The sequence below is a fragment of the Hippichthys cyanospilos genome, chromosome 5 (assembly GCF_059441005.1).
Source record: "Hippichthys cyanospilos isolate Australia breed blue-spotted pipefish chromosome 5, RoL_Hcya_1.0, whole genome shotgun sequence".
Classification (NCBI taxonomy): Eukaryota; Metazoa; Chordata; class Actinopteri; order Syngnathiformes; family Syngnathidae; genus Hippichthys; species Hippichthys cyanospilos.
In genome coordinates, this window is record NC_142373.1 from 19869554 (window position 1) to 19877362 (window position 7809).

A 7809-nucleotide genomic window follows, 5' to 3' on the forward strand; every position below is an offset into this window, starting at 1 on the left:
TATTTTCCCTACTATATCAAATTGACTTTACTGGTTTTATTTTATTTTAGTACATCGTTCAGCTGGAAAATGTGTTCACATCATATAGTGCACCTTATAGATAGATAGATAGATAGATAGATAGATAGATAGATAGATAGATAGATAGATAGATAGATAGATAGATAGATAGATAGATAGATAGATAGATAGATAGATAGATAGATAGATAGATAGATAGATAGATAGATAGATAATCAGGCTTATAGATTTCAGACTAGAGCCAAAAAGTCAATGAAAAATGCAGCGCTGAAAATGTGACTTACTTTCAGTTGCACAAACAGTATTTACACAAACGCATGACACCCGCCCAGGAGGGAAATAAATGCGACCAGTAGAGGGAGCTAATAACTAATAATTATAATGGGTATTTGTCAAGCATTGGCAGTTATGCAAACATTTGTCACGTATCGGGACAGAGGTGAACAAAAAAAAAAAAAACAACTGAAATATAGGATGTCTCCGAGGTCTCAGTCTCATATTATATTTTTGGGAAAAAGAATTGCTGGACTGAGCTAATTTACCCCCCACTGTAAAGACATTCAACTATCTCATGTCTCACAGACTTTAAAATGAGTGTGGCCAAACTCTCTTTTCTGGTCCAATATTCTATTCAAAGGCCATGTCCAGTAATCAATTAGATTTGTTTTTCGTTTGTCTGACCTTGTGAATGAGCTCAGAAGCCATTATGAGCAAATAAGATGATGTTGTCTGAGCTTAGTCCAGCCAGCGGGCCACGAAATACGATCTTGACTCCATGTTCTACTTTGCCCTGTCGACAAATAACACAGAAATTGATTAGATGGCTCCCAAAGTTTCATAATGTTATTTACTCGATTGGATAACTGAGAGGGGAAACCGTGTGCGGTCCAGTGCAGATACGGTAAGTGCATTCAGCACAATTCCTGCAATCATAATCGAAAGTGGAAAGTTGTGTGTAGTCTACAAGTCCAATGTAATTGTGCTTTTGACATTAAGATGTACAGTATTTTACTGTGTACATGAATGTACATATCAGATGGGCTGCAAAATGTCTAACACGGTTACGTGGCAGTGATGTGGTCAGTGTGTTTGGACCGCTCTGTAAAATGGAGGACACACTTTTAAATGAACATACACTGTATAAAGCTATAGTATTTAACAGAAATAAAAACTTGCCATTTTGAGATGAATTTAACCTTTGTCTGGTAGTTTTTTTTAAGTCCTTAAAACATTACATTATAGGCCTTTCTCATCAAGGGGAAAGCATTTAAAAAAGACTAAAAGGAGCAGAAATTTCACCCAGATGGTGACAACATGTCAGATTTAAACATAGCATGACCACTTAGTGATCACACTTCTAGGTGGGTGCCATCTCTTGCCAAAACACCCGCAAGGATGATATGGGGAAAAAAAAAAAAAAAAAAAAAACTGACCAAAAATGGTCAAAATACTGCAAATGGGGTTAAAAAGTCAACTTTAATGATCAGCAGGCACGATTAGTAACTCATTTTTAGCAAAGAACTACCATATTTCCTTAAATATTAGGCACACCTGGTGAATAGAATGCACCTTTAATGTTTGTGTCAAAATCTGGTATTTTTTATGTTACTGTATATAAGATGCACCAACAATTTGGCATCAGAGTAAAAACTACAGCAAAAAAAAAATAAATCATTTTTGTAAACTATTAAAATTTTAAGTTAAGTGTGTTTGAGATTTCACATATTGTGAGCAGTCAGTGAACGCCTCACCAGTGTAACATTGAATGCGTTCAAAGCAGTTGTTTTTCCTTTTCCTTGCATCGCGCTTTGAGTTCATTTTGCCATAAATCCCTCAAAATACGCAGATTGCGATTACGTGGAGATGCCAAAAGTAAGCAATTCATAAACGTCAATTGGAATATTTTTATATGTTCTCCAACCGGAGAACTCAGCTGCAAACCTTTCCACTCTTAATTCAAAGAGCAACTTTTACATGATCCTCTCGGTTTTAGTAATATTCCTGTGCGTGAACAAGGATGGACTTGAACGGCGGTTCAGTCTGCTCGCTTCTTTTATTGAAAACAATGACATCAAAACCTCAGCAAACATGAACTGCAGTTAGCTGCATCAGGCAATGGCTGCTAACAGCTACATGTTGTCTCCCTCTAGGTTGTACCATTACAGTAATTATTGCAAGTAAGAATATGACTGATATAAAAATGCACATCTGTGCGTCAAAACCCTCCTTATGTGGCCAACATATCAATTTTCCTCAAATGGTGTCGAATAAGAGAAAAGTTCTCGTCTTTGATGTGACGCGTAATTTTTGGCCTTCATTTATGGGAACAAATGTGTGTCTTGTATTTGGGGAATTACGGTATTTTCCAACGATAAATAAAGAGATAACACTTTTACTACAAAATGACAACACACATGAAACGTGATTTGCAGGAAACATGTTTGAAACAGACAGTGCAAAGTCTTAAAATAAAATTGATTTGTAATCTTTACGTTGCAAAGTGTGTTTCTGATGAAATATGACCTGCGGCATGGGAACGGAGTCTGCCCCAACCAAGTGTCACAGAGTAATGGATTACAGTGGCTTGGCTCCAGTCAGGAACCACCTCAGGGTCTTCATAAAGCTCCTGACTCCTGGCCAGATTTTTGCTAGCCTCACACTACCACAAAGGGTATCCCTTTGCCCCAAATCGGACTGACAGTGCGTTTAATTGGACGACATGTGTGGAAAATTAAGTATGAGAAAAATAATTCCTGAATTTGATCTCTAACGATGTCAAAATATTTATTGCATTTTGCTGAGTCATCCTATTTATTATTAGTCCACATCTGATACATATCGTCCCAGCATTTTCCGTTCTTGCATTACAACTAACCACACTGCTGTTTTCACTCAAGTGAGCAGAACTGAAAACAAGACACTAAACTATTGATTTTAGTAAATGTTGGTTCAGATTTGAAGGAACAGCTTTGAAATAATCCCTTTTTCAGATTTCAAAATATTTTCTTTTGATTGAGCAAAGAGGATTAACAAGCTAGTGTGTAAATGCAAATGTAATGTACTGTTTAAATGCCAACATAGAAGAAGACAAACTGTATTTCTCTTATAGAGCTGCATCTATTGAGTATAAAAAAAAATGAGGTTTATAAATTATATATATATATATATATATATATATATATATATATATATATATATATATATATATATATATATATATATATATATATATATGAGAGAGAGAGAGAGAGAGAGAGAGAGAGAAATACAAACATTGGATTGTTTGTGTGTGTGTGTGTATATATATATATTTTTTTCTTATTCTCAAAATTCAATTTGACTTTACTGTAGAGTATCTGAAACCCAATTTTTTTATTTATATAAATTAATTTATCTTAAAACATTTATAACATATTTGTATTTACAGATTTAATTTTATATATATATATATATATATATATATATATATATATATATATATATATATATATATACGCACACACACACACACACACACACACACACACACATGCACACGCACACACACACACAGATTATAACAATGAAGCCAATACGTATTTTTTCAGAACGAGGGAGGCAGCCACAGCAAGCACTATTGCATTATGCCGGTTAAGCTGATAGTGTGGAAAATAAATGATTTTTTTCCAAACTTGAATTCTCTGACTCCCTTATAACAAGTTCAGCGGAGCAGTTTTGCAGTAGTTGAATTCATTTGCTTTATATTGCACTCAGTGGTGTCTGTTTCAAAGATGATGAGGTGCATGGTGGGGCTTCACCCTAATAGTGAGTGCTGACACTCACATGCATTTAACTGTGCCGCGTCGGGAAGATGGAAGTGGGGAAGAAAAGGGGACTAATCATGAATACATTATCCTTCATCCAGAGCCCAGCTATTCTATTTACAATGTATTTCTGTGGATCTTTATACCCAGTTAATGAGATTTCAAAAATGTGAAATGAATGGCATTTAAATTGCCATTCAGTGCGGAGGAGGCGGCTGGAAAGGGGAGGCATTCCGCCCGACGACGGGGAGCTATTACTGGACTCGCGGCTCTCGGTGAACCGAGCGCTTATGGGAAATGAAATAAACAGCGTCGTTGTGCGACTAAGAATTTTAATCGAGTGAGAGTTGGGAAACAGGAAAAAAAAATGTGATTCGGCTTAAAGGAGGATATATTACATATTATATGGATAGTACAGTATGAATTTGCCTTTTAAGGTGTTGGCATTTTCAATCCTGTGAAGATTTTTTAAAGCTGGATTTACTATTCATGTGATACTACATACTCAACATTCTCACAAAAAGCTTTCCAGGCCTGGACGACAGTTTCTCGAAAAAGGGAGATGAAAAGATTTTTCCTTTTTCTTATTCTTTTTTTGTTCTTTTTATGTTTTGACTTGTATCCTATTCTTTGTTTGTTTGTTGCAAAATAAATCACTCGTTGTTGTTATAAGTTACGTTTTTTCAATTTGTTGTAAAAACGAAAAAAAAAAAAATCTACTGCCGCCTAGTGGCTTGACATGTTTGTAAATAAATATAAGGCCTGAGTTTAGTATTAGTTGTTAACCAAGCCTGTTTTTGCAATGTTGAGGGAACTGAATTCCACAAAAATTATAGGAGTACATCTAAATGTCATAAAAGAGATCATAGCTGCTTCTAGTCATTTAATAATCATTATTATGATTATAATGCACCATATTTTTCAGACTATAAGCCACACCAGTATATAAGTCGCAACAACAACATGTTTTAGTCATGAACAAGCTGCTTCAGACTATAAGCCGCAGGTCGTAACTTCAGGTGTTTACACCAAAAGATGCAAAAGATGGTATATGGACGTTTTGTAAGTTCTTTTTTTATTTTAGTTTGAAAAAAAAAGCCACTTAAAAGAACAACGTGAATGAATAATCACATTGAATAATCACATTACATATAATTCATATATGCAATCATACTTCACACTCACACACATTTCAAATTACACGTCACAAATGTTTATACAAGATCCTATTTTATACATCATATTTGTTGTTGTTTTAATACTATATTTTAAAAACTCATTTGGAAGAGAACCATTTATTCACATCTTTTCAGTTCTATTTCATTATTGTTTCAGAAATTTACACCTTGAATAGATACACACATTTGCTTTACTGGTGGGCTGCCTCCTGGTTACTAGTTAAAAAAACGGCAACATTTTTATTTGAAAACTAATTTCCTGCTGTCTGGATGTGTCTTCTCTTATGGCGGTGTCCTATCATCACACACACAGTTCAAATCCCGTCTCATTGTTCTTCCTCCTCGGGACATTTTCGCTTGCACGCCACTTAGTTGCTCGGCATTGAAGCTGCCGTGTCTGTCTCGCTCGCACGTATGCTGGATGAAATCCATACGGAGGAATCCCGTGGAAGAAAATACAGACATCAGCCCGTGATATCGAAGTAACGCAGCTGCCACAGCATTCATAAATACTCAAGACATTTTGACGAAGGAACAGATGGTTTTCTAATGCACAAAGACTTTTCTTCACAGTGGACATCAGGAACCTAAATGATGGTGTATAATCTATCTTGTCAGCAATCCCACTGTGAGAGGAAATGTTTTCTCTTACGAAATGGGTCCGTAGCCGTCATTTCTGAAAAGTTGCTCTTTTTGAGGTTCGGAATCAACGACTCTTGCATGTGACAAGCGATAATCTTCGTCTTTGCGGTCATTGCGATGTCATGGAGTCGTGTCCTTAGAACACAACACTAAAGAATTCTACAGGTGTGCTTGTAGACCAGCTACAGCAGGGATGGGCTGCATATGTTTTTCTAATCTTCTGTGCCGCATTAAGTGGGGAAATGTGTCTCATGTTTGATCTATATGTCAGCCTGTATTTTAACACAGTGCTTCTCAATGTGTAGCCCTCGGGGTGTATGAAGACACTTCAGGGGTTATCTGAGAGTTTAACAGATTTCTGCAAGGTATCAGCAATTCTAATAGATAGATAGATAGATAGATAGATAGGGTTATAGTCTGGAAAAACATCCACGCACATGCATCAACAAAAAGACACCACAACATATCTCCCACAACATGTAGGTGACTGGGGAGTGACGGGTGATGTCAAATGGGGCTTTGTGTAGTCCTTGTGATGTGTGAAGACACTTAAGGGGTGATCTGAGAGTTTAACAGGGTTTCTGCTAACAGGGTTTCTGCAAGGTATCAACAATTTTAATTCAGTTCATTTTAACGCCATGAACAGGTAATGGTGTAAATGTGTAATGTTATATGTGTCACTGAAACGTTTGGTAAATACCCACTGAGGGAAGATGAACCTAATTGTAAATGAATGTAGACTTTTTGGGTGAAAACATTAGAATGATGGGGAAAACTGAATTATTACAATGACAAAACACATAAGCACTCTTGGCGTGAACTTTTGGAACATGATGAATTTGAAATGGTAAGCATCCGTCAAAAAACATGGAAGGGTTTGCGAGTCAAAAAACGCGAGGAATCAAATATAATAATAAAACCGAAGGCGTAGAATAACTAGCGTGAAGGCCGTCAGCCTTCACGCGATTACAAAAGTAATACAAGCTGTTGTATGACATCTCTTTGCTGACAGCTGTTCACAAATGGAGGAAAGTTTAGTACACTGTACCATTTAAGGAGGCCACGGCTAGAATGATCCTACACACAGGTGCTGAAATCCATCCCCCCTCACAAATGACACTATGGCATGCAGACTTCCTGATATATGCGCTGATACAGAAGAGCAACTGTGCCATCCCGCGGGACTCAGCTGATGATTCCTCCCTATCACTCAATATACACTCCTTTTCAAAATACTGCGAAGCAGACTGCAGCGATGAGACGATATCCAAATGGATCCAAGCTGATAAGTCGATCATGGCGCGAGCGCGGAAGTAACTTTTTTTTTTTTTTTTTTTGCAAAAACAGCATATGTTTTGGGTCCACAGTGGCCCTTTAACAGTGTACCTGGGGCCAAATGGAAAAGGCTGACTCTACTTAAGCCTCTCAATGTCACTTCCCTGGCAATAAATATAATGAAAATATATCTTCTAAATGACAAACCCTTCTGACACTTGTGTCATGAGAGCAATGAGAACTTTGAGCATCTTCGTCTCGATCCCTTGGCTCTCCAAAGGAAGCTGATGAGCTCATTTTTGAGAGCTGTTTGACAGATTGGCAAAATTTCCAGTTAGGCTAGTGTAGCTCTTTTTGGGCAATTTCTTGTTCAGGCATTCAAAATAAAAACAAAAACAAAAAAAAATAATTTATGAATGCAGCACTATTTCAAAAAATAAAGTTGCACATAAACTGCAAGTTTTCATTTGTGGGGGTTGAAAAAAAAAATCAAGACACAGAATCGCTATATAATTTCTTCCAATTTTACTTTGGCATTTCAGTTTTGAATATATTTTTAACAATGACATTTTTACAACACCATGTTTGAATTTTTGATATGTGATATATGCTCCAATTTGGAAGCGATTTATATGGGGACAAGGCACAAAAACCGAGAGTATTTGTAACAGAAAGCACGGTTTTATAAAATAAATGCAGAAACTGTTTTTACATCAATAAAATATAATATTTTAAGGTTTTTGGTTCTAATTTGATTAAAAAGATGAAAAAGATTTCCATTGTTTTCCCCTCACTTTACCTTTTTTTTTGATTCACCCTTTTCTCTACATTCCGTTACTCCTGTTGTATTTCTGACAGCTGGTTATACTGACACGTTTGCTAACAACAGA